The sequence below is a fragment of the Lynx rufus genome, unplaced genomic scaffold (genome assembly GCF_022079265.1).
Source record: "Lynx rufus isolate CCGP_SWC_20201006 ecotype Redwood Valley unplaced genomic scaffold, mLynRuf1.p SCAF_2, whole genome shotgun sequence".
Lineage (NCBI taxonomy): Eukaryota > Metazoa > Chordata > Mammalia > Carnivora > Felidae > Lynx > Lynx rufus.
Window position 1 is genome coordinate 85,122,665 of NW_025814834.1, and position 25,828 is coordinate 85,148,492.

Sequence of the window (25,828 nt, forward strand, 5' to 3'; positions counted from 1 at the left end):
AGTAGGTAGGAATTTTGTATCTGCAGTATTATTTCACACATTTTATATTGACAGCAAGAAAATAAAATGAGAAATATTGAGTCAAATAATACAGGGGGACATTAAAAAAATTTTTTAATGTTTGGTTTTTTTTGAGAGAGAGAGAGAGAGAGGGAGAGAGCACGTGAGCAGGAGAGGGGCAGAGAGAGAAGGAGACAAAGAATCTGAAGCAGGCTCCACACTCTCTGGGCTGTGAGCACAGAGCCTGACTCGGTGCTCAAACTCATGAGCCACGAGATCATGATCTGAGCTGAAGTCGGACACTTAACCGACTGAGCCACCCAGGTGCCCCTATAAGGGGGTATATTTAAGAGTGTTTATTGAGGAGGGGAATTGGCTCCTAGAAGTCTCCATTGGGTCACAGACTTCCTGGAGGCCTCCAGCTCTAGGTGAATCCCTGCCTAATGTTAGGGAAAATATTTAAACTGAGGAATCCTTCATGACAAAAGCTGCTCCCTTCTAAAATCAGTGGGATTTTCAGTTTCATTTCTCATCTCCTTATGCTTTTGGAATAAAGACACTGTTTCCAAGAAATCAGGTAGTTGAAAGGAAGAATAAGACAAGATTATTTACCACATCACTGATTGTAAACATGACTGGAATTGTAAAAATAAACAGAAAAGAAGTCAGAATCTTTGCTTCTGCTTCACTTTGGCTGTCCACCAGCGGGTCTAATTATCATGCTAGAACTGTCAATTCTGTCATTAGGTGTAGTCAGGGATTCATTGTCTTAGTTAATCGAAAATTAGGCTTTTCAGAGAGTAACCATATATACATAAATTATCAATTTTCAAATTGCTAGAATATAATCAAAGTGTACTCATTAGTATGTTTTTCTCATCTTAGTTCTTTCTTTGATAATTTAAAAAGGCTTTCAGGATATTTTGTTTGCTTTAAAGTTATTGCTATAAAGCTATTTTTCTGTAATTCTGTGGCTATGAAGAAGTGCCTTCTGCTATGGATCTCTGAATGATATAATGCCAGAAAAAGCAGTTTTAACTTTCAGTATTGACACCGAAATATTGGTGAGAACTAAATAAATACAATGGCAAAAATAATAGTCTATATTTTAGATACCATTGTATTATTTTTAATAATACAGTATCTAATGTTACAAATATTCAACAAATAGTGAAAAAGGTAAAACTTTCACTCATCTGTAGGTTCCTAGTAAGTGACCACTATGTATGGGTTAGCTGGCTCAGAACTATACAGCATTTAGTAAATAGAGAAAATTAGTATGACTATATTCAGGAAATACTTGTTTAACATTATAATTTTAATGTGTGATTTTTTTTTTTAAATTTTTTTTTTCAACGTTTATTTATTTTTGGGACAGAGAGAGACAGAGCATGAACGGGGGAGGGGCAGAGAGAGAGGGAGACACAGAATCGGAAACAGGCTCCAGGCTCTGAGCCATCAGCCCAGAGCCTGACGCGGGTCTCGAACTCCCGGACTGCGAGATCATGACCTGGCTGAAGTCGGATGCTTAACCGACTGCGCCACCCAGGCGCCTAACATTATAATTTTAATATTGAACCAATTTTCAGAATATATGTCATTTCTCCTTATTCAAAATTATTTAATGTGCCAAAGACTAAGCTGTCATTTTATAGTTCTCTGGACTTCAGTTATCCAACATAATTTGACCTGTTTATTTAGGATTATCCAGTCTTCTTGGAAACTAAAGTGTAAAAAATATAAACCAAAGCCCTGATGGGTTAGGAGAGAGAATAAGATTTGTTTGGATGAACAATCACCTTAATTCCCCAAATAAATATACATTCTACATTGAATAGGCTTGGTCAATTTCTATGCTGATTTTAATTTTTAATGTCTTTTTTTTTTTTGTAGTTTGCAAAAATGTTTCTTTTTGCATAGAGAACAAAAGAAGAATCATCCTGCAGTTGATTTTTATAATTTCATCAGCTGGTAGCAGAGGACCAGTTGCTTGGTGGATAAAGTGTTGGCTTTGTATTCTAAAGGACAACTTCAAATCCTGTTAAGGTTATATTTTTATTAAAATTTCCATTAATTTTTCCATCAATGTGATTATAGATTAATATTAATTAATTCTTACCATTTTTTGAAGAAATAAATGGAGCCATATCTGATTTAAAGTTAAACAAGACACTATTCAAGCTTTCTTGGTAACCCTTTCCTGGGTTCAGAATTGGTTGGGGAGAAAGGGAATAAAATATCTTTAATGGCATTTTATTGAACTTAGCAATTTAAATGGCCTACCCTGATTTTCAAAGATATCAAATTACCATATGGATGATGTCTTTCTCATCAAATCTGGCTCTTAATGTTTACCAAGGAAATGACAAAGGTAATTTTTAATGTTGGATGTAGTACTTATATGTATAAATTGCTGATATTAATGAGAGTTCTGGGATGAGGTCTTTCTGTGCTAGAAACTGATATGTCAACAAATAGATTAATATTATAGAAACTGACAACAGAAACCACTGGCATTCCTTCTCTGGAGTTGTAATTTAGTATTATAGCACATTGAAAACACATCCTAGGAAGAGTATAATCTTAATGCTACCCTAGCAGCATTATCTGGAATATAAAAGTGGTCTACCAGGTATCCTATTCTCATTAAGGCATTCTAAAACACCTAAGAAAGATGTGAATGAGGACCTTGATACTGGTGGTACAGCTCTGGGTCATTCGGAACAATCCTTTCCAGACCCATGTGTGACAAAGGATTATTATAAGCATTGGGGAAGGAAATGTTATTCAAATGGAAAGGCAAATTTACCTTTACTGTCTAAGTTTTAGCCATTAATTTGAATGTCCCATTTTCTGAAGTACTATAGGACTTAATAAAGTTCATACTGACTTCATCTTAATCATTTAACAGTGATGGGAAATTTGCAGTATTCTAGGATTTAGAGAGGAATACAGAACGAAAGGTTCGGAGCCTAACATTGTGATATTAAAATTTAAAGGGGAAGTCTAGGGACCATTATTTCTCTTTATCTTCCTTGCCTGTTTTTTGTTACTTGTAATGGGAAGAAAGGTTTTTAATCTCTTTAGAAAAAAGGACACAGTAAGAATATATCAAAATGTAATCCTGGACATGAACAATAAAACAAAACAAAACAAAACAAAATAAAACAAAACAAAACAAAAAAAGGCTGAAGCCCCCAAACACCAAAATGCATGTGTTAATATTTTATGTTATATATTGAGCTGCTTTTACAATGAGAAAACTATTAGACTATTATTTAAAAAAAATTAATGTTTATTTATTATTGAGAGACAGACACAGAGTGTGAGCAGGGGAGAGGTGGAGAGGGGGGGAGACACAGAATCCAAAGCAGTCTCCAGACTCTGAGCTGTCAGCACAGAGCCCAATGCGGGGCTCGAACTCACGAACTGTGAGATCATGACCTGAGCTGAAGTTGATCGTCTAACCAACTGAGCCACCCAGGCACCCCAACTAGACTATTATTTTTACTAACAATATTAACAGCCAACATTTACTGGACATTTTCTTTGTCCCGGGCACTGGCAAGAGTTTTAATCTCATGGAATCGTCACAAGCACCATAACAGGAAGGTATTAATATATATTTTTTCATTATAAAGATAAGTAAACTGAGTTTTAGAGAGATTAATTAGCAAAGACTAAATATTTGTCAAATCATCAGAACCAGGCAGTGACAATCTCAAAATGTCAATGTAGACATTCTTAAAAGTAACAACTTTGTTGCAAAGAACACTGAAACTAATGTTTGCAGAAAGGAACACAAATTTGAGAATATAGTAATTTCCCATGTCATAAGTTGGGAGAGGAAGTACAGAGTTGCTTCTTAAAGTTGTCTGCAGCCAGGGTTATTACATTAAGAATAAAATGTTTTAGCAACCCATAGATTGACAGCCCCATGCAAAAGAGTGGAAAAAAAGATCTTCATGCCTAAATCTCCTCCAAAAACACGTGCATTCCATATGGGTCTGGGTGATCCAGAGCAGGGGTTCAGCACTTTTTCTTTAAGATTGGGTTTCATTCTGCTAACAGCATGTTGGCTGAGTGCCCACTAGCAAGCAATTAAGACTTTGTGCTTGCCTGCATTTTAGTAGCTCTCCTCATGAAACATGCAGCCACATGGGAGCAGAAGCTTTGCCAGCATGGGTCACGGTCTGGGAGCACCATCAGGGAGCTCCTATACTCTAAGGACTCATAGTCTTCTGGGAAGTTGAGGACAGGATGAAGGATCGATTGGCTGTGCCTGTGAGAGAAGATCAAGAAGGGAATCATTAAGAAATGGGGGCTATGGAGAGATACCAGAAGTGGAGTTGGGAGAAGAAAGCAAAATGTTACCAAGGAACCTAAAGAGAAACAAGATAAATTTATCTTTAAAAATTAAGAAGCAACTGGGTTAAAGGAAAAGAAGACAAAAACTGGGTGGCCGGTGAGAGTTTCTTACAGCTGAACTTGGATCATGCCCTCATTAATTATTTTTTTGTAAGCAACACAAATGCTGAGCACCTAAGATGTGCCAGGTAAAGGGCTGGGGACATTAAGGTGAGCGAGACATTTTAATGCAGCCATGAGTGAGGAAAGAGTCAATGGCTGACATAACATTGATATAGAAGGTTATGGAAATGGCAACAGTGTGGCCATGCTGCTTTCCTCTTCACAGTCTCCCTTTTCTTGTGCCTGCAAAGAAAGCATTTGACTCAGGTTGGCGTAAGGGGTGCGTAAAAGAATTAGAAAACTCTATACAAAGATGAAATAGACTCCTTGGGAGGGGGCCAGCTTTTCAAGTCTGAAAATATAATAGGCCAAAACAGTGATTTCAAATCTGATTGATTACTCAAGACCTCCTGGGCATGATTTTACAGTACAGATGTCTGCTCCCCGCTCCTGGAAGTTCTGGTTCAATAGGTCTAACCAGATATAGCCTCATGATGTAAACATTGCCCTGAACAATTCTGAAAAGAACTGATATCACAAAAACAGTATTTCCCTCTTCACAATAGACTTTGTTAGGTTAAAGTCAAAGGCAGAACTGCTGTCTTGCTGGCTACATCTGCATATAATCTGTACAAATCCAAATGTATAGAAAACTATCCTTCCAATTATTAATAGGGTCCTTTAGACAGGTAATCTCACTGGTGTAGATGAAAGCAAATTTATACAAATTATTTTCAGGATACATCTATTTTGCTAACTGGAGCATAAATATATATAATTGCTAAGTTATACTCCCTTACAATTTGGAAAGTTGAACATAAACCAGGTTTATATGGAGCACTAGTCTTACTGCTAACTAGGCTGTATGAGTCTTTAGATGACAATGCAAAAATTACAGCTTTCTGAAAGTCATGGTCTACATCAGAAAGAATTACATGCCCAAAGATCTGAGTCATAAGAATTCTCGGGTTTAAAATATTATTTTTTAGTAGTATAAACCTTTACTTAAACAAAACCATAGGCAAATGCCTAATATATCAAAAAAGATCAGAGCAATTTAGGGGAGGGCCTGTGTTAGGGGTCCAGAATCACCTCTTCAGCCATCGTATTATCTGTAACAGGAGCTCGTGACATAGCTCTCTTTAGAATTCTGGAGTTGCAGAGAGCACAGACGGAAAGCAAAACGTTCCCCATTTTGAAATTTATTTCCAAGTAAATCCTCACAAATTGAACATCATAATGGATTCCAATAGATATGTGAGGCTTATCCCTAACTGGGGTTATGAGTTTGAGTTAAACCTCCCCCAGTGGCTTTGGCCAGTCACAGAACCGTGCACACGGGGCTGAGTGCCCTCTGGGTCGATGTGGTGGGGCACACAAACTGACATAAACAAAAAAATAGGGCCTCTTTGTCAAATGCAACTAGGTTTGAATCTCTCATCTGCATTTGCTAGTTAAATTACCTTGAGCAAGTTAGTGGAACTTCCTGAATCTTCTGACCTTTGCCTGTAGACTGGGGATAATTTCTACCTTTCACTCTGATAGAAATTAGTCTTTAACAAAGGGACTGGCACATGCTGTTTCCTTTCCTGTATTTTTGTGAACAGGTCAGGTTAGGAATTTGGGAAATTGCTCTAACTCCTTCGGGCCTATACAGAGCTTTTTCTTTTCATTTTCTCTACACAGAATGGACTCCTTGTGGTACAAAAGAATTAATAATGGGCTTCCATGAGCAAGAAATTGCTACTACTTTTACTAAAGAACTGAAGAGAATATCTTATTAAATTCCAAGTTCTCAAATATGTGGGTCACACCTTAGCTTATAATAATTATTTACCATGGTCTTGAAATATGTTTATGTATTAATGATCACAGTAGGTAGATTTTGTTACAAATCACTGCATTTTCAATATGTTCAAGCAAATACACATCTCCAGCTGGTCAGATAAATCTGAAGGCTGGCAAATGGCAAGGGTAAAACTCGCTAGGTAAAGTATAGATTATCGTGTGTATAAGTGAATGTGCGTGTGTTGTGTGCGTGCACTCATATCCCCTGAGGTGTGCAAGAAAAACAACAATAACAGAAATAATGACTCTGAATGCCCCAGAGGTGGGACTTCCATCTCATTTTTGAGATTTCTTTTTTTTAAACTGGTCCAGGCAGAAGAAAGGAGTGCTTGCTTGCACAGCTGACTTCATGTTATTTCCAAAGAAGGTAGTGTGGTGACGCCTGGTGCATATAAAGTTTTTGTATAACGACCAGATTTTTCTGAAACATATATGCAAGGTAAGTGTAAACTGATGAAATTAAAGTAATTATTTACGTGTCTTCCAGGTAACAGCATCACCTGTTTTGAGAAAAAGTGCCCCTGAATTCTGCCCTGTTAATGCACTCTGCGAGGATTTTGCAAGCATTCAGCGCAGAGAACCCAAACATTTTATTTTGGCAAGGGAAGCTTTATAGAAATATTTGCAATATTTTGTGCTAATCCCTCCACAAGTCACTTTGGTGTGGCAAATATTTGTTCAAGCCGACTTTACTACAGTTACAGAGTACATCAATCTGTTGTTTTAACCTTTAGAAAATAACCCTGTGTCTTCTTGAAGGAAATAAAGAGTCATTGATGAAACCTTTTAGGTTTTCAACTTCTTTGCAATAAGGTGCCTGGAAGAGCCATCAGCACGTTGTCTCCAGGGAATGGATTAGAGGGAATGAAGTGCATCTCTGCTTACTTTCTTGGCGCATCTGTGCATGGATATGAGGGACCCAAAAAGTAAATGGCGGTCAAAAGAACAAACACATTTATTAGAGCCGTTAGAAAAGGCTGTTTTGATATTTGCCAAGTTCCTTCTCAATAACATGTTTGGCAGCTACCAAATGACATGGCCTGCCCAGAGTTGATTTTGATGAAGCCTCTGGGATGTGTTAAAAAGTAAACCAGAGCAAATCACGTACTGGAAAGCATAACTCAATCAAGGAAAAATGTATGATTAAGGGTGACATGGGCAAGGAAAGCTTTGCCAGAGCTCAGGGTAAATATTTGTATCAGTGTGAAGAGAAAGCTTTGTGACGCTGATGTCAACCAGCTGGAATTTTCATTGTTTATAAACTTTTGTTGTTAGAGTTGAATTCTGGCAGAAAAGGTACCAAAGAAAGAACAGTTTCCCAGCATGAAAGTTTGAATTGTGATAAGGCAGCTTGACCAGATATGAATGCAACGATGCTAAGTTTCAGCCTCGTTTTCTTTCCAGGATTCTCGTGCCAAGAAACAACCTTCTTGCCTTAATCCCACTTTGGCAAAATTCATCAGGATTACCAAAAAGATGAGATTTTGCTTTGTTTTGTTGTAAGGATTCATGGCTTCTTCTTCCTTACCTTAGTAGGATGATCAGAAAATGGGTAAGAGTCTGAATGTTTTTTTTCCTTTTTTTTTTTTTTTCCGAAGAATATTGCCACATGAGTTAGATATTTTAATGATTGGAAATAAATAGCTTGGGATTGGAATGAAGTTTTTGAATAGTGTTCATCAACTTCATGAAGCTAAGCTGTTTATTTTTGCCTCATTATAGGTCATTTCATTACTTTTAAACTGAATATGTTTTAAGTGTTTATGTTTGAGAGAGACAGAAAGAGAAAGCCAGCAGGGGAGGGACAGAGAGAGAGAAGGGGACAGAGGATCCAAAGAGGGCTCTATGCTGACAGCACAGAACCCGACGTGGGGTTTGAACTCATGAACCGTGAGATCATGACCTGAGTCAAAGTCCAACGCTTAACCAGCTGAGCTACCCAGGCACCCTAGACTGAATAACTTAACAAGTTAAAAGATTTGGGCACTTTTATTTTTAAAATAAACCAACTATTTCTATTCGAAGGAAATCTGTATTTTCTCACTAAACTATGCTTTGTTGTGCTTTTTAGAACCTTAGAGGTAGCCAAAAGTTATAAATCAAACAATATCACAAGGACATGGGCTCATACAAGGATTCACAGTAGTTCAGAACAAATAACTCAACTTTTAGGCACAGAAAGAGAGATTGGTAGAAACTGGCTCTTAACATAGCCTTTCCTCTCTGAAAAATAATCACATAGTTGGTGCTCATGTTGGCAAAGGAGGACACACTGAGATTTCCCATTTTCAGAGATGGACTTCTGCCAGAAACTTTCTGTGGTATGGATATTCTACAAGTGACTCTTGCTTCTCCCTCCAGGTAGTCTGAAAGCTCCAACCTGAATTACTTTCAATGAGGGATGTGTAGTGAGATTCAATGTATAGGAAATAAAGAGATTTTCAAATTCCTATTAAGGTACCCTTTCTTTTAATAACTGCACGTTATTAGTATACTTCAATCTGATTGTCCTATGACATAGCACAGTTAAGACTTACATGGGTATGTTGTTTATGAAAAGGCTGCGTTAATTCATTTAGGGAAAAGACCAAACTTGAGAGACCCTCCACTTACTCCCTCTATCTCACAGTAAATTGAAGCCTGGCCCTGCTGATGCAGAAACAGGAACATCACAAACATAAGCACATTACCCATCTGCACTAAGAATAGAAACCAAGCCCCTGCTGGTGTAATTAAGAAATCTTCTCTTCCAGTCCCTGGGCTTTAGAGACCTGCATCACTCACTCACTAATTCCAATTTAGTATGCTTTTCTGATAAGGGTCTTTGTAAAGTAAGGAGGGAGCTGAACATGAAAACTTTTCATTTTAAGTTTCTGAGCTAGCATGTCCCTCTTGTGAGGTACGCTCTCTGGGTTTCACTGACCTAGACATCAGCCTTCGGAGGGCAGGTCTGTCTGGGGCATTGAGATGATGGCGTCTTTTCAGAAGGTGAAGACGTGCCAATTACTTCCACCTGAAGTTTGCGTATTTCCATCCCATTGCCGCACACTCACCGCCCAAAGTGTGATGGATCCCAAAGGAACACATAAAAAATAAACAGCATATGCAAAGCTAAAAATCCTACCAGGTGGGAGCCCTGGGTTTGGATACACTTAGATTTTGGTTATATTAAGTCACACACAGACATAAAAGTAGCCAACTTGTCCCTGAGCTATTTCTTCCTATTCTCTCTCTACCTCTCAATGACAGGACATTCTCTAGGTCATTCTGTGTTGTGGATTGGGACCCTCTGGCATTATATTTTAATTAAATGGTCAGATTATTAATGCGTGAAAATCAGACACTGCAAATGTTGAGCTAACCATTTTTCATACATAATGTGTCCATATCAACATTATAACAGCCATATACCAAAGATTGACATGGTCACTTTTAAAGAAGGAGCCTTGATAAATATTTGAGTTAAAGATTCTTGGGATCAGGTTAAGGAACTAAGAGGTCAGGTCTCATGGTTGATTGTTTTCCTCTGCTGTGTAATAATAGAAAACCACTCAGACCCTCTGTAGTTCTATTCTAGAGGTACATGGAGGAAATAATTAATCAGACATTTATGGAAGGTATGCTAACATGCGTTCAACATTTTGTTCACATGGAGAGAATTCAGAATAATTTTGACAAAACTATCCCTGGAGCTCAATGTCAGTTGCTTTGCTATCTCTTCTTCAATGGAATCCTCTCCCCTTATCTTTTTGAGAGTTTTTCCTCCCTTCATTTCAACCTTACATTACTGTGCAAGGTGCCAAGTTAATATAATTTTTTACCTTGCCACATTTGATTGGTCCAAGTTCAGGAAATCAGAATCTCTCCTAGGAATTTGAGACAAGAATAAGAAATCCCAGCTCAGTTTGGATGCTCTCTTGAAAGGAAGACATGCAAACAATGGGCCTGTTAATGGCCTTGTACCTCACTGTAGACTTGAGAATGAGAAGAAGCCTGGGGCCCCTGGCTGGCTCGGTTGGAAGAGCATCTGATCCTTGACTCTGGATCTCAGAGCCATGAGTTTGAGCTCCACTTTGGGTATAGAGATTACTAAAAAATAAGTCAACTTAAAAAAATAAATAAGTAAAAAGTAAAAGCCAGGCTGCCCCAAAATGAGTGGCATAAGGAGTGGAGATCAGCAAAGTATAAAGAGGTGGTTTGTGAGTCCCTGCTACCAGCTTACCCAAGCCTAGCTGTATCCCTCTCCATGAGATACTGCAATGCAACTAAAATTATGGAGAGACTTGTACTGTTTAAGTTAGCTCAGTTGGGTTTCTGTTAGTTGTAGCAGTGGTTGGGGTTTAATTCCTACACCCACTACCCTCAAACAAATGATAAAGGAATTTATTGACTGCCTAGTGTGCACTAGGCTGTTTACAATCATTATCTCATGTAATCCCTTTAGCAATCCTAAAACTTTAAATAGCCTTATTTCTTTTTCATAGCTGAAGAGACAAATCAGAGAGGTTAACTGTCTTATCCATGGTCACGCAGTTGGCAACCTCAAAGTGAACTCAAATCCATCCTTTTTCATAGTTGGCAAATGTTCTTAGAAATTTAGGTGAGGAAGAAAAGCTCTCCTACCTTCAATAATTCAATAATAAAGAATATAATAAATTTCTGAATGTCATAAGTGATACATGGTTACAGGTAAAGGAATGTCAATTCAGGATGGAGTAGCAAGGAAAAGTGTCTCAAGATAGAACTCTCTAAGTTACAGAAAACTCAGCCAAACTCATCTATTGATTCAGAAACTTAATAGCCCAAGGGTCAGTCTTGTTTCACACACAACTGGATCTAGGACCAAAAGGAGCTCATCAGAACTCTTTGTTCTTTGACTCTACTTTTCTCTTTGTTCACTTCACCGTCAAGGACACCTTCATCAAGTAGTGTCCTTAAGCACATTCCAAACACTTGCAAGGGCTACATACACACTACCAGCTTGTGTAAAATGGGGGCCCCTGACCTGAAGTCCCTTCCCCTTTCCACAAAGATGGAGCTTAGGATAGAGGCTGCTACAGGCCCTGGAAATTGACAGAAGGCTGCTTGGCAGAAAATTCCAGGGTTTTGGTACCAAGAGCATGGTATAGAAGGTAAGAGGTGGGCTTCAAGAGGCACATCTCCTTGGCTTCTCCAAGAAGGGCCCAGAAGGAGAGAAGAACAGCTTCTGCATAGGAGCCCCAGGTCCCCACCTCTACGAATGATACCTGGTGGCACACAGTAACCTCAGACTTACAACTACTTTATATAAAGTTCAGGCAAGAGATAATGAAAACAAACAAACAAACACAAAGTCTTAAAACACCCCAGAATTGAATCCTATTGGTGAGACTTGGGTCTCATGCTCATACTTGACACAATAATTATTGCCAAAAAATTGGACTATGCAGATTAGCCAGTGGTGGTTCTGAGAGCACATCTGGAGTCAGTACTCCAGAACTGTGGGGTCAGTACCACAGAAACATACAACATGGTTATGCTACTATGTAAAGACAAGGGATGGGTGTGGGGCAAGCTATAGAACACAGCCTGACTATATAATGCTTCACAGGAGAATTATAACTTGAGATGGTAAAAAAACTATTATAGTAATATATGATAATATAATAATAATAATAATTATTATTATTAGGATTATAATTTTGAGCAGTAACATAAAAATAATAGCTAGCATGTTTTGAGCAATTAGCATGTGACATCCATTTTGTCAAAGGCCTAAAATGTATCATTTAATTTACCTAACAACTCTGATGTGTAGATACTGTCATCAACTTCATATTATAAATGAATAAAGTAAGGCTTAAAGAATTTAAGCAACTTGCTTTATAAGCGTCAAAGCAGGAGTAGAACTCAGGGCAGTGTGAACCCAGTGTCACGTTACTAGCCCCTACAATACACATGGGAAATTTCATTTCTCACACATTTAGCCCTAAACATTGACATTATGAATAAAACATCTCACAAAAGTCTTGCAGAATTATGCTTCTCTGTCCGGAATCCCATAGCAAGTCAAAGGAGAACATGAGTGGGAAGATGTGTACAGGACCTTTTCCTCTTTCAATCTGTCCTTCTGGGAGGTGTACATCTTAAATCCAAAAAAGTCGGTCTGAGTATGTAGAAGCTTGGAATCCTACCTTGCAGATCAGAAGTTGGTTTTCTGTCTTTTCATTATGATTTCTGTCTTTTCATTATGATTTCTTTTCTTCATGGTTTTGAGTTAAAACTATATAATAAATTGTATAATTAATTTTATTGCCCAGAGAGCAATTTGGGTTAAATGTTGGTTGAATAAGCAACGTTTAAAAGTTCTGCTAAACTCTTAAGAAGATATCATTATACCCTTTTGAAATTCAAAGCTGTGGGGGAAAAAATCTCTTTATTTTGTTATTATTATTTTTAGTTTTTATCATTAATGAAATACTGGCAATATTTTAAAATCAATTTTAAAGCTTATGCCAGTTCTTTTTTTTAAACATTAGTTGTTGTTTTTTTTTTTTTTATTTTGCGAGAAAGGGGAGAGAGCACGAGCAAGGGAGGGGACAGAGAGAGAGGGAGAGAGTGAGAGAATCCCAAGAAGGTTCCATGTTCAGCATGGAGCCTGATGCAAGACTCAATCTCACGACTGCAAGATCATGACCTGAGCCAAAATCAAGAGGCAGACACTTAACTGACTGAGCTACCCAGGCACCCCAAGGTTATGTCATTTCTAAGTAGTTAAATACATTCAGTGTCTCAGGATCAAATGATTATAAATGTACACATTGAAAAGTTCTTTTTTCCTCCCAAGGTCCCTCTATCCCCTACAGATATCATCACTCAGTCACTTTTTTGGGGTTATTGTACCTTTCCAATATTACTAAAATTACATGTAAAACTAATCACTATAGCCATTACAACTTTTCAAATTCTCCAGTTCCTTACCAGATTTTTCCATAAGGAAATATTGCAAAATCAGGGATTTCACACCATTTTAAACAAGCAAAGGTAAAAGAAAAAAAAAAGAAAAGAAAAGAAAAGAAAAGAAAAACAAAACATGAGTGGAGGAAATCCAAGCCATAGCTGCAGGTATCCCATACCATTTTCTCTTCCTTGAAATCTTGCAAAGTTGAACTCACTTATTTTTCCAAATATGGGAGTGATAGTTTGGGTGCTAATACTCACTGCAACTTCAGATACAAAAACGTCTTCTACGTCCAATGTCATGCCACCATGAACAAAACTGACATTTCTGATGGATCCAGGCATTCGTGGAGCAGCCAACTCCTATCAAAGTCTTAGGACAGTAAAGGTTAATGAAATAGAATCCCTAAAATGTGCAGTAAGGGGTCCCAAGAGCCATCATATAAAAAAAGAATAGTATGTGAAATTTCAGCAGACAGGTAAAAAAATGAGTTGGTGTTAACAACATGTAAATTTTGGTTCAATCTAGGAAAGATGTTACTGGTCAAGGCCGATCAACACTGAGCACCTTTGCAGTTATTTGTTGATTCTTCTTCTACTGTTGTGTTGGTGAGGAAAGATAACTTTCTATCCACCCTTCTCAGTTCTCAGCTGAGATCCCTGTAACGAGAGACAGTTTGACAAGAGAAAAACATACCAGTGTATTAATGTATACCTCAGGTATGCATGGGAGACTCCAGGGGAAAAGTAACTTTCTGAAGTGGCTTAGAATTCAGGCTTTAATCACATCTTCATAGGGAAAAGTAAGGGGGGATGTAGGCCTCTTAGGGGAGAGCAAATGATTTTTAGGAAAAAATGAATGGGACCTAGAAGAACAGATGAAAAGAGATGATGGTTTGTGATAGAGTCCATGGGTGTTGTGTTGACTTCTAGTTTCCTCTCCTGTGACAAATGTCAATCTTCCCTGGTTGAGGACGTTCCTGGGGAGGGATTTATGACCATTGAGTTCTTTCTGGAGGAGCTGTCTTTAAGCAGATAGGGGAGTTCAGGGACAGTATCTTTCTGTATTTGCTTTTTGAAGTGCCTAAGGCTCAAAATCTTCAGCATGCCAGAGTGCATACTTTGGGGTTGCATATTCCGCCACCCTTCACTTGATTCCAAAGTTCATAAAGGTGATTTTTTTTCACTGACGTAGCCCCGTTTCCTGACTGGCATGCGATGTTAAATAAATAAGGAATAGGCTGCCTGGAATAGGTGGGCCTTCATTTCAAGGGCCCATTTCAAGGGCCTCCATATTCAAGCAGAACTCATACCTCCAGCCTGAGGGAAATTGGTGAAGATGCTGACCTTTACGGTTCCATCCAACCCCGTGATTCTGTGATTCTCAGGATAAGAGAATCAGTTACTGCTTGGAGTCCTCAAAGAAAAGGCAGAAAGTAGGTGGCCCAAAAAGAACCACTGGCTCAGGTCCTGCAGGTGGTGTGGGTGGTGAGGACTGTGCCAAGGATTGGGACCCTCTGGGAAATCACTGTTACTGCCATACTGCCCCAAAGTCAGGAGTGGAGCTTGGTGGCCTGATGGGAGTGGAGAAATGCATAAATAACATAAAGGTCCTTATATTGGCCACAGTGTTTTTGCGTTTTCCCAGCAAAAATGTAGAAGACCATGTTTCTTAAAGAAAACAAAAATGAACGAGTAAAAACAGGCAAGTAGTCTTGGAAGCAAAACGCAAAACAAACAAATAACATAAAAATGAAAAGCAAGCGAAGAAAAAAAAGTGCTATCCAGGAGGAATAAAAATAGAGAGGGAAGTTGTAAACCAGCAACTAGGAGCAGCCTGCTGTGTTTTCTGAACTCTTGACTTAAAATGTCTCATCTGGTATCTTTGCAATGTGGCAAGCACCTGTAATTGGTTTATCACTAAAAATCAATGCTGTTACAACCCACTTGTCTGAAAAGGAAATCGAAATATAAGCTTGATATAAATGGGTCTTTATGCGATGGGAATTTCTTCATTGGTTATATGCGATTGGTTCTTGGGGATGGGCCTCACCTCCACGTAGGGCAGGGAAACTGAGGGACGTGGGGAGCCAGGCCCCTGTGGGCTGTGCCCCGGGCCCTGGGTGGGCACAGGCTGGGAGAGGTGCTGCCACTCTCCGCATAGCAGCCCTGTCCCCACAGGGAGACCGGCTCCTCCCCTCTTTTCAAGCACAGTGAGCTGCCCTGGCAGGTCAGTCTGAACACGGAGAGGGGCTCTGCTGAAACTGCCCGACCGCAAACCAGCATATCGTGCTTGAATTTTTAGTCTCCACTCCTGTCTTGATTCTCTTGCAGCAAGCATTTCTCCTCTTATAAAACAGAAAAGAAATAAAGCTGCAATTACTTTTTCACACCCTCTACTAATATGAGCCTAGCAAACACTCTCCTTTCCCCTAGACTTCAGTAAGCACAGATTTGGGGTTCCAGCAAACATTATTTTAAAAGGGCCATCATTATGTGGTGCTAGAAATTGAAGAAAGAAGACAAAAAAAAAAAAAGTAGCTCCCAATTCAGGTTTTTGAAATCAGTCTTCTCAGAACACACACATTCGGAGTATTTAACGACTTGGCCCTCTGTGGCCTGTCACTCCTGCTCTGTGGACTTGACCTTTGAGTGGCTAAGGATACAATGCCTAGGAGATTTAGGGTGCATGCGGAGAGAGGAACCAGATCCCCGAATCACAGAAAAGCAAGACAGCTTTATAACTCCCTCTGTCTCTCTCTCTCTCTCTCTGTCTCTGTCTCTCTCTCTCTCTCTCTCTCTCTCTGTATTATCCCCTGAAGAGGCAGCCCAGACAGAGCGCGGACACTGTTTCTGCACATGGCAGAAGTGGTCTGCCTCACATTTAGGCCTAAGTTCTAACAGCCAACTTGTCAATGAATGCCATTAGCACAGATGTGCCACAGGCACTCAGGGACAGAGCGGCGGGCAACCTCAGATCAGTGCGGGAAGAGCAGGCATCGGGTGGTAACAACTTTCAGTCATTACTGACCTGGGCTCTATTCAAACCAGTGACCTAGAAATGAAGGGCTCCAAATCCCATTACTAATTCCCCGAGCCATCAAGTCTCCCCTATGGCCTGGATCTTGTCCTGAAACCCAGGTCTCCTGTTGAAATAGCATTAGACAGCAGCCGCTGCGTTGGCAGGCAAGGTTTTTAAATAGAGGGGGGACAAAAAGAGGAAAATGTGCACATACAGAGTTGGCTTTAATTATTACTTTAAAGTTGTTCAGCTCCTTTAAACCTAAAAAACCTGAACCTTCTTTAAAGGGGAGAGCTTGCCAGGAAGTGCAAGAATGGTGTTCAAACAAACACAGCCTTCTATTTCGTCTGAATGGGGAAAACACACATGCCCCCTCCCCAGCCGAGGAATAATGAGAGGAAACCAAATGAGAGGAAGTTGTTGAAAAGGAGAGAAAGAGATTAAATGAGTGTTGCGGGGATGAGAAGAATATTTACTGCCAAAGTAAGAGAAAGCTAAGTGAAAGCGCCCTTGAACAGCTCCCCCCTCTTTCTTATTATCTCTGTGTCGCTCTCTCGCAATCCCTCTCGTCAAAGAGGGACAATTAGTTTTCAATCAAAAGTGGGATTTTTGTGAGTTGGGTGAAGCCCGCCGTGCAGAGCGAGCCGGCTCTAAATGGCATGTAAAGTTTCGTCTTTTAAGCCCCAAGCGCCAGCTTTACAAATCGTCCTGTAGATGGAGCCGCACTCTGCACTTCTAAGATCGGGGCCTCCACAATGAAGCAATTGTTTCCTGTCTCCACTTAGCAATTCCTCCCTCTCTTTCGGTTCTTTCTGGTTGCATGTTCTATTTATTTTAATGTATACCTTTGTGTAAAGCCTGTCTCTGAGTGGTTAGATACCCTGTTGATATGTGGCCTTCAAGGGGGAAAAGGGAGTGCAGTCTATTCCCATGACATCCTAGGGCTTTGTAGAGCCAAAAAAACCTTCTCAGGAACACCTAATCCTTGGGCTCGGGCCAAGTACCACAATCCTTCTGTACAACTGACACGGGCCACTTGGGACACTTGAGAGCTTTAGGTGTGTCTGTCTGAAGTCAGCCCCGGCCAAGCATGAGGCAAATGTGCCCGACCAAAGAAAATAAATTATGTGGACTCCAATTTTCAGCAGTTATGAAGTATTAAATTACACATGCAAAGAATTCACTTTGGGATTAACCCTTTGGAACCGACACACAATCTTGTCACAGTGCTTGTGAAAGGAGCGTGCTCTGGGGAAGGCCTGCCTTCCCAGAGACACAGAGGTGGCTCCCCGGGAGGCAGGGACGCTCAAAGAACAGAGATTGTAATTGAACACAAATATGTTCCACTGCTACCTGGGCAGGGGGAGGGTGCGTGTTTGGGGGGGGGGGGTTCGGTCCTGTCTCTTAGGATACACTGCTCCCTGTAGACTGCAAGTTTGAGGGACACCGTAAAGTTTTTTCAGCTCACCGTGAATGCCACTTTCAGCACTTCATCAGAAGGCATTTTTATCATAATTCACACAGCCCCCGTAGCTGCTTCTTCATTCAGATTTGCAGAAGTGGTCGAGAGCCACTGGAACTTGACTGAAATCACAACTCCTGAACTCTTGAAAAGGCGTTTGCGCTCTGTGACTCAGTGAGCGATAGCAAAGGACATCCTGCCAGGCCCCGTCAAAGAATTCTGGGTTCCCCAGAACTATGTGAAGCACTAAGCTATTCGTACATGATGTGGCTGAAACTGAACATATAAACTCTGCAGTGGAAAAACAAAACACTGCTGTTTGTTTCCCTTTTAAAGCTATTTATTTACCAAATGACCACAGAAAGCAGATCTTCAACAATAACAGGAAGCAATCAATCTTGAAGAACTCAAAAAAATTTTTTTTTTTAGCAAAGTTAACTTTTCAGTAAAGTGTGTGTCTCAAGTACGCAAAGCAGGTTTGGGGGAAACATCCAGATCTTTCCCTCTTCTCTTCCTCTTTGTTATCAGAGAGCGTGTGATTTGCAGGAAGAACACTGCGTCTGGAGGCTGGCAAATTGAGTCTCCAAACAAATCCCCCACTTACTTCGCATGTGCCTCTTGAAAACCTAACTATACAAGCATATGCTTGGGAACCACTGTGGAATTCATCCACTTGCCTCATTTTCAGCAGGAGGAAACTGAGGCTGGCAGAGAACACACAGGGGTTGCTCAAAGTCGCACAGCTAGGACTGGAAGCATCTTGACTTTTGGTGTAAGTTGTTTGCTTAAACAACAAATCTCTAATTGGGGAAATCATTTTATTTCTCTGTTCCTCAGCTGCTCCCATTGACACAGAAAATAACTCTTTTCAAATACCTGCTATTTTGAGTTATTTGGACTATTTGGGGACACGTGTAGAGACTCACTAAATGAATCCAAGCGGTAACGAATGAGCGCATGTGTGTTTGTATGGGTTAAAACCAGAGAGCCAGGGAGGGACAAAGAATGAGAGGGACAAATCCAGGCAGAGGAAGAGATAAAGTCCTTGCCACGGGAAGCCTGCTCGGTGGAGTAAGTCATAAAAGTAATAAAAGTAATTGCTAAGCGCCGTGAAATTAGACTGCTGCGTAAGGCTAAACCAGGGTGAACCAAAATTTGCAAAAGTCATGAGACTTTTATTTTCAACAGGTGGCATTTAAGAATGCAAACCGTTGGCACCCAAATGAGAGTTCATTGTGAAGGGGAAGAGATGCGGGGATTTACACACTTGTGAAATCGGGGCTGAAAGACATTGCTTCGTGTTTGGGATCTACAGCATCCAGAGGAATGGCTGATTAGAGATACGCTTCGAAAAACTTCTCTTACTTTTATTGGTCATGGGTCATGATACAAGAAGAAAAGAAGAGAGAGAGAATCTGTCCCAAAAGGGAAAAGCCAACGGACACTGCTTGAGAACAAATGACTGTGAGCCAAAATCCCCAAATGAGGAAGGCAATAAAGCCATACAAAAGCCCGCCCATTGCACCCATCATGATATTCGAACCAAATTGCTTTGCCTGTGTCATATCCACCCTCATATATTTACTCAGATAAGAAAGAACTTTCTGCTGGCAAGCACCCCAAGTTTGATTTATCACTCACAATATGAGAAAGCTGCCAAGCAAGCTTTATAATTCCCAGTTCTTAAAATTATTATCATCATCAGGCGTGGAAATAAGGCTCGAGGTGGTAGGTGTGTGCTCAGTACTCCTGGCAAGAAGTTGGTTTGTTGAGGCTGGTTCTCTCTGCCAAAAAATGTATCCATGTCAGACCTCAGGAAATACTTCCCCCAAGCTGCTTGTTTATTGCAAGGATTTGGGCAGTGTGGCAGATGCTTTAAAAGATAAAGTATTCCTGCTTAACGAGGGCCATGGCCTAAACCATCTCAATAAAATGACCCAAACTACCTGGTCAAGAAGTAAAAATGCTCCTCCTCAGATTTTTCTAAAAAGATAACTCGAAGTTTATGCCATTCTGAACTCTTCCCCACGTGTTAGCTACCTGATTTGATCGGTTGGTGTCTTTGAATATCCATGGGTTAAGTGGCATTCAGGAATTTCCCCAGGGGGAGGAGTCAAATAGGATGCTTACCCTTCTCCTCCCATCTTATCCTTTACAAGAAATGTGTACCTTAAAATTGGGAAGGTTTAAGGGATGCCCGGCTGAGGCATTATTTCAGTGGGTGATGCAAGAAACTTAGTGGAAATCAAAGATAGGTTTGTAAAAACCCTGACTTCCCAGGCCTACTTTACCATAATACAAACAAGGTCAGACGTGGAATTGTCCCAGCTTAAGTCTTGATGGCATTCGTTTGAAAGATAATTTGATTTCAAGTGGCAGAGAGCCTCCCCCTGACATGTACACAATTCAGTGTACATGCATATTTCTGAGGTGAAGTTTCGGCCTGTTATCATTAAACATAATCTTTAGTTTCTCTTTTTGTCTCTTTTGTTTGTTTGAATATACAGTGAAAAATAGCTGTGAGAACTTTTTGGTAGAGTGCGCATCTGATTTTTTTTTTTTGAAACAGACAAAAGCATTTTGACCAATGTCTATTATGACAGCAGATTTTATATAAATATATGTGTAAAATAAGCTCATTTGCACATGGCTCAGGGGAAGCTAAACTCACTATAGAAACTTCCCTAATGTTTATTTCAGACTAGTTTCCAGATTTTAGTATGTGTAGAGAAAATAAAGGCAAGTGGATAATTATATAGGCAAAGGGCCTGTTACTTGCATTTGTCTTGCTATGTATGATGCACAGAATAGACCTACCGGCCTTCATCAGTCAGAGATTCAGACCTGCTGGCATTCTGTCGCAAGGCAGAGCCCAATAGCACAGTTGCTGCAAAATGTCACTGAAAACATGTGACTCTCAATATGCTTAAATATATCTTTCTAATTATCATCTATCTATCTATCTAATCTGACCTCTACTATTTATAAATCTATCATTGTTTTTATTCATTCCAGAAAGGACGCAACACAATTTATATAAATATGTAAAATTTCAATGCAATAAAGTGAAATGAAAGATTACCTGGTTTAGGGAATAGAACAAAGGTAAAATAACAGAAAGATAAGATAAAGGCAGAAGTGAAGCTGGTACATAAAAATGTGTTCTTCAAGGTGCTTTACATTTGTTAGGGGTGTCTACTGAAGGAGATTGTTTTCGGAAGCAAATGTCAAAGGGGAGTTTCAAACTATTTTGTGATTCAGTGTCCACGATATGATATTTTCTTAGGAGAAACACAACTATGCATGATTCTAGGACCACAAAGAACTTTCTTTCATGGGGCCTTATAAAGAGTACAGGACATTCAACCAATGCCCACCAATAGCATAATACTAAAGCTCAACTCACAGAGAATACCTCCACATAATATCAACATACTTCGAGATGTAGCCACTCTTTGTCTGACTGCTTTGTTGAATCTTCCTTAAAGGACTCAACCATTGAAACTCTCCTTTTTCTCTATTGATTGTCATTCTTTTGGTGATCTCGTCCAATCTGATGACTTTAAATGTCATCTTTATAAGGACAACCATAAATGTATCTATCACAGGCTTCTCTCTTGAGCTCCTGACTCAACATTTCATGCCCAATAAGCATCTCAAATTTAACCTGGCCCCCTTCAAATGATTTTACCTCCAATATCTGCTTCTTCCCTAAGGTCACCTACTCAGGAAAAAGTAACTCCATTATTCCACCTGTTATGGCCAATAATCTTAAAGTTTTTCTTTATTCCTCTTTCTTTCATATTGCACACCGACTTCAGCTCAGGTCATGATTTCACGGTCTATGAGTTCAGGGGCCCCACGTCGGACTCTGTGCTGTCAGTTCAGAGCCTGGAGCCTGCTCCAGATTCTGTTTCTCCCTCTCTCTCTGCCCCTCCCCCACTCACGCTCTGTCTCTCTTTATCAAAAAATTAATAAACGTTAAAGAAATTTTTTTTGATATTCCTGTATAGTTATTTATTTTTTTTTTATTTTTATATATGAAATTTATTGACAAATTGGTTTCCATACAACACCCAGTGCTCATCCCAAAAGGTGCCCTCCTCAATACCCATCACCCACCCTCCCCTCCCTCCCACCCCCCATCAACCCTCAGTTTGTTCTCAGTTTTTAACAGTCTCTTATGCTTTGGCTCTCTCCCACTCTAACGTCCTTTTTTTTTTTTTTTCCTTCCCCTCCCCCATGGGTTCCTGTTAAGTAAGAAATTTTTTTTTCAAAGAAGTAGAATGAGCATTTACATCACTAAAAGTCAAGTCACAGAGCATGAACATTATGATTTCAACTCAAAAAATTTTAAAACACACATAACCAAAGGCTTACCTTAGACATTTAACAGCAACACATAAAAATAACAACATTTTAAGAATAAAACTTCTGTAAATGAACATAAGCCATTTGCCCTCCAAGTTAAAGTGATTGGAAGAGAGGCACATTTGGCATTTTGTAGTTACATTGTGGTGAAGGATCACTGACTATAACTCACCAAAATACATATGGTCATGTATGCATTTTCAACTGATTCCACATTAAATGACTACAAACTTAACACCTTAAAACAGAAACTATTTATTGTTGGAAGTTCATTGAACTCTACTAGACGCTGCTTCCAGTCTCACAAATCCAAAATCAAGGTGTCAGCAACATTGTATTCCTTTCTGGTGGCTCTTGGGGCTCTTTCAGATTATCAGCAGAATTCAGTTGCATGCCATTGTATGCCTGAGGCTCTTGTTTCCTCCCTGGATATCCAGGGTTTCTTCCCAGTTTCTGGAGCCTATCTATATTCCTTGGTCTGCATCCCCAGTAATTTTAAAGTCAACAGTTGTCAGTTGAGTCTCTTAAGTGTTTCAAACCTCTCCTAATCTCCTCTTGAACTACATCTTCTTGACCTCTTTTTACCTCAACAAAATATGATTCTCTGCTTTCATTTTTATTTTATTTTTTTTAAGGAGAGAGAAGTTGAGTGAATACATAGATCTCCACTTTTAGAGGTTTGTGGAATTCTCACTCAGCTAATACAGGAAAATTTCCTTATCTTAATTTTTGTAAATTCAATTTTATGTGCATCGTCTATTTTGTCATATATGTTATATTTAACATATCCACACGTGAAACACCAGGGGGTGATGATCACTGGGCCGAAATTCTGCTTACCACTGACTATTTTAAAAATATAATTATAATTTTAATTTAGTTAATTTATTTTTTAAAAATTTTTCATGTTTATTTATTTCTGAGACAGAGACAGATCATGAGTAGGGGAGGGGCAGAGAGAGGGGGAGACACACAATCCAAAGCAGGCTCCGGGCTCTGAGCTGTCAGCACAGAGCCCAAGGCGGAACTCGAACTCACAAACCCACAAACCGTGAGATCGGGACCTGAACCGAAGTTGGTCGCTCAACCGACTGAGCCACCCAGGTGCCCCGATATAATTTTAAATTTAAAGGTGAATTGTAGCTCTTGTTTTTGAGGACAAGTTGCAATCAATGTTCATTTTGACTAGAAAACTTCCAGTTTGTGGGAAGACCACAATATCACCATATTGTCTGCACATGAGAAAATGTCTATTTCTATATTCTCAGTGCCAAAGATGAGTCTATGATTTTCCTTATGACCTGTAGTAAAATCAAAAGGGGTGGGAATAGTTTATTTCCAAGTTTATTTCCTAAGTCATTTCAGAGCAAGAGCTGACGTTTTTGTACATATTATAGCGTGTACATCACACGTCCTTTTTAGGATTCCAGAAAAGAGACAGGGCTAGATAATCTTGGAAACCAGCCTCAGTCCGCTGGGCAGAGGCCTAAAACCAGCAAGGTAACTTTCAGCCATGCCTAAAAGTGCGACTAAATTTGCTTATGTGAGCCTGGTCTAATAATGTATGGCTGTTTGAGTAAGAAAACATATTTACTGCAAGTCTATACCCTCTGACCTAAGAAGAGTGTAAGAGGACACTTGACTGAAATTTTTGTTTAAGAGCCCAGAAATGAAACTTAAATCACTGGAATCAGTGGACTCAGATCCTGTAATGACATGCACCTGACTTCTAATTCTAACACTTACTCTTTCCTTTGAGAAGTTTACTTCACTTCTTGGACACACTCCGTTTATACTCCGGCATACTTAAGGCTCTACTTCATCTACTTCAGCTTCGTAAAAAGGGAGAGGAAAACCAAGATTCAAGCATTTTTGTGTATCAAAAATTTTGAATGAGTAACTGTGTAACATTCCCTTCCTCTCTTCTTCTCCCCTTCCTTCCTTCTCTTTTTTCTTCCCTCATTAAGTATTGATAAAGCACCTACTCTACAAGGATTGTGTTGAGTTTTTAAAAATATACATATGAAGAAGACATACTTCCAGTCTTCAAAGTGCTCACCATCTAAAGGTAATGTCAAAAGTATCTGGAGCACTACAGCAAGAGCACCTGAGCGTATCAGGAGATGACAAGAGGAGAAGGAAAGGTTTAAACAGTATTTTGAAGATGAATACAGGCTATGGAATGGACAGCCTAACAAAAGAACATCACGGGAGAGTACAGTGTGCTTAGGAGAATTCTCAAGATATGAGTGGAGCACTGGTGACTGAGAAAAGTAGCAGTAGTTGTGTCTGGACATGTAGGTGTAGGTTTAATTAGTAAGAATAAATGCGAATATCTATACTAAAGTATTAGGCAATTAGGGTTAACTATACATTAAGGAATAAAAATGGATACAAGGGGAAGTCAGAGAGCACGGGAAACCATCTCAACCAGATGCACGGCAGGACTCTTTAGAAGTTACATTCAAGATATGAGAGCCAACTTAATGGTCCACTACTTTCTTTTTTTTTTTTAATTTATTTTTTTAACATTGATTCATTTCTGAGAGACAGAGAGAGACAGAGTATGAGTGGGGGAGGGGCAGAGAGAGAGGGAGACACAAAATCTGAAGCAGGCTCCAGGCTCTGAGGTATCAGCACAGAGACCTATGCAGGGATCAAACTCACTGACTGTGAGATCATGATCTGAGCTGAAGTCAGACACTTAACCAACTGAGCCACCCAGGTACCCCTATAGTCCCCTACTTTCTGAGAATTCACCTTCTCTTTGCCTTTGCAATTTGCCTCATAGCAAGCAACTTCTGACTGTGTTCTCCTTCCTGCTTATAGCTTCCCTTTGCTTGTGTTATGCTTGTTTATATCTTGGCTTCTGCTAAATGGCTTCTCTTTAGGTCTTTGGGGTTCAATGCCACTCACTTGTCTGCATGTCTCTGCGTATCTCCCATGTTAAAACTCATCAGGAGAGGGAATGTACTGGGATTGGTTAGGACTCTGATTGCAACCCCAAGTGCTCCTATGGAGCAGAGATCTGAGGCCATCTCAGATCAAGTCACGGACCTGTCAGTAGACAACTGTTTTTATCACACAGCCAAAGCACAGTTGTGAGAAGCTACAGTTCAGGGACTGCCAGCAACAGTGTTTCTCAAAAATGCTGGCCATTGATGGATTCAGAAAATCATTGAATAAATAAGATGCTGAGGGTTTGGCATTTCTTCTGTGGGTGATAAGGATTCATAAAGGGATTTTAAGAAGGAGAGTGAATTGTTTGTGTTGTATAATAGGAAGATCATGCAATAGGGAGGATGGTGTGGGTCTATAAAAGAGTAGAGACCATGAGAAAAGAGGAACAAGTTTAAGAGACTATTGCAATAGTTAAGAAACATTAAAGTTCAGACGCCTGGATGAAGTTGCAAGGTGAAGGGAGAAAGGGAAGACAGTAGGTGCAGGATTTAGAAATTTGGGCTCTGGAATCACACAGACCTGTGTTTGACACTGGCTCTCATAGATACTAGCCCTGTGACCACAAACAATATCACTTACCCTCTCTCAGCCTCAGTGTCTTCATGAGTAAGATGGGGATGATGCTAGGATGTAGACTTGTGATGTTTTGGAGTTTCATAGGATTCTCTTTTTAGAAGCACTAGCTAAATACATAAGTGAACCTCCCAAAATGATATTTGGCATGCTCAGACAGATTTAAGGTTATCAATTATGGT